This window comes from Abrus precatorius, unplaced genomic scaffold, assembly GCF_003935025.1.
Source record: "Abrus precatorius isolate BTA unplaced genomic scaffold, Abrus_2018 Scaffold2, whole genome shotgun sequence".
Lineage (NCBI taxonomy): Eukaryota > Viridiplantae > Streptophyta > Magnoliopsida > Fabales > Fabaceae > Abrus > Abrus precatorius.
Genome location: NW_020874362.1, coordinates 15,220,640 through 15,224,102, shown reverse-complemented (window position 1 = coordinate 15,224,102; position 3,463 = coordinate 15,220,640).

The window sequence follows — 3,463 nt, the reverse complement described above, 5'->3', positions numbered from 1 at the left end:
TTTTTAACATAAAATTTGTTTAAATTTTATATGACTCATAAATTTTATATTATATTAACATCTGTAATTCTAATTGATATAAAAATTAATTTTTATATTAAATAAAATCATTATTCTCTTTTAGTTTCTATCAAAATCTTAATTGAAAATTTTTTAACTACTCTTTTTTTCTCAACTTCTATTATTTTAATTTTTAAAAAATAAGTTAATAGGAATTGACTTATCATAATTATTTTATTTGTATTTTATATTATAATAATTACGATGACAAATTTAATTTTTTTAAATTAAAAAATTAACAATATTTTTACTTAATAATTTTGTTGCAATTTTTTTATAAAATGTTATAATGATGATGATAAATTCAAAAATTTCAAATTAAAAATAATTAATTATAATAACTGAAATAAATCAAATATTATTAAATATCATAACAATGAAAATGAATATGATTTGATATTTAAATCTATAAGTAACCGTTGGTTTTATATATTTAATAATTTTATATTGTAATGAACAGATATATAAAAAAAATATAACGTTTTAACTCTAAATTAAATTCAAATTTTAGATTTAATTTATATATATATATATATATATATATATATATATATATATATATTATTTGTTTCAAAAGTTAACAAACAAATCCCTTTATGTACTTCTAAAATTTTATGAGTATGAAGTTTAAATCTTCACAACTATAGAAAGACTTACAATATAAGAAAGATTGAGGTTAGTGTTTAAAATATTATAAAAATATTCTTTATATTAACATATCAAATTATATTTATTTATTAGAATTCTATATTCTCACTGTATGATTATTCAAAATTTTTAAATTGAAATACTAGTTCTAATGTATTTGAAAATTTTACTAAGAGTATTCAATTACTAATGCAGAGAATCATGCTTTCTAATGAAAAAATGTATTCATTTTGTAGACTTAAAGTTAGTTCCCAGGATATAAATCAAAATACAGGTATTATACATAAAAATATTAATTCAATACAAATATTTTTTATTAATATATATTTATTATGTTATATTTTTAAAATTATAAATTTTTTAATTTTAAAAAATATTTAAATCAGTTTCACTAAATATTGACTTTTTATTTTTGTAAGACCATGTGATATATCACATATTAGACTATAGAGATAGACACAAGACATCACACAAAAATTATATCTGAAAGCAATCATCAAATCTCAAATGCACCAGATTTGTGTTAAAATTGTTAGAACACATCTATTTTTTTAATGATGATATAATATTTTAATATGTAAATATTAAATTTATATTTATATTTTTTAAATAATTACAGACTTAATAAATATTTTAATGACAGTATAATATATATTTAAATTAAAATTTTATTTATTTATTTATTAGTCTTTTGTAAGATGCAACATATTATTAAATCTATTATTATCTTAATAAATATTACCTTAATTTTATTAATTCTATTATTATTACATTAACAAATAATTATTTAAAATTATTTCATATTCTAAAATTAATTTGCTTCTTTATTTTAATTAGAGAATAATTATAAAAATTTATTCATATATGTATTAGTATTAATATTATAAACTGTGATAATATTTGCTTATTTATTTATTAATATAATTCAATTATACATGTATAGAGTTTATCATAACTACTCTTATAATTAATATTTTATCATACAAATTATAAATTAAAATTATATTTACTTATTTATTAATAATCTTTTAAAATTGTTGGTGATAAATCAAATCCAATCATTAAACAATAGCTTATGTGTCCTGTAAAATTATTGAATACTTTAAATTTTAATGGATTTACTCTCTATTGCTTGCAACTCAAAGAAATAATGACAATTATACTACTTAGAAACATCAATTCAACATTAAGAATATACAATAGAACAAGACTCCTTATCAAGAACAATCATTAAATTATGTTGAATTATATTTATCAAAACTTGTATTTAATTATAGTCAATTATATGTTTCATTGTCTAAAATAATGTTAATAAAAGAAATAAAAATATTTATTATTAAAGAAGATAAACAAGTATATAAGATATACAAAAAATATTATATAAAAAGAAATATTTTATAATCTTTTTCACAATGATTATATTTAACATAATAATTTTTTTATCATATTAATATATTTTTATATTTAAATTATATATTTTATCTTTTAAAATAAATTAATTTAATAAAAATAAAACAAACTCGTGTAATGTACGAATATATTTACTAGTTTAAATATGTAAACTTATTTTTTTATTATAAATTTAACTTAACAATATATAATATAAACTAATAATTTTATAAGTGTAATTTTTTAATTCAAAATACATTTTAGTATTTGAAGTACATATTGAAATATAAATTATATTAAATTAATTAATATAACTTAAAATAAAGATATAATTTTATTTTTAATTAAAATTTAACTCAAAAAATTTGTAAATATTTTTTTTCTATTTAATTATTTTTATTTATTAGATAGAATTTTACTTGACAATAAAATTTTTATATTTAAAAATTTAATAAAATTTTATAAAACGTCATTCACAACAATATTATTATTTCTATTTTTAACATAATATAACTATTAATTCTAATAAAATTTCTTTAAATATAATTCAAAGATAATAAATATGAATTAGATATAATTTTAATTTATAAATTATAAAAAATATTATAATTAATTTTAATAAATAATAATTTAAGACAATTTATAGTATGAATATTTATGTTACCGTTTGTAACATAATATAACTATTAATTCTAATAAACATTCTTTAAATATAATTTAAAAATAATAAGTATGAATATAATTTCAATTCGTAAGTTATAAAAAATATTATAAATAATTTTAATTAATTTTTATTTAATACAATTTAATTAATTTTATAAATATATAAAATAACATATAGATTAATTATTTATATATAAGGGTAACTATAAAATTTTTTAATTTTAATAAATATAAATTATTTTATAAATACAGAATAATGAGTATGTGCAACATATACAACCATAAATCTCATACATTTTGTTATAAATGCAAAATAATAAGTCAAATCAATAGAAATGACTTTATATTTCGAATTTTAATGTATAAGAGTAATAAATATGTAAAATAATACATATAAAAATGACTTTGTACGTGACTTTATACATTCCAAATTTTAAAGCATAGAGTAACAAGTAAAATCACATATATATAAATGACTTATACATTTCGAATTTTAATACATAGAATAATAAATATAGTCAATAAGAGTAATTTTATACATTCTAAATTTTAATGTAGAGTAATTAGTAGTTGAAATCATAAAAATGACTCTACATTTTTTATTTTACATAAATATATAGATATAAAAGATAGATACATATAAATTACATTTTGAAATTTAAATAAGGTTTTTATATTTTTATCATATTTAAAATATTTGCTG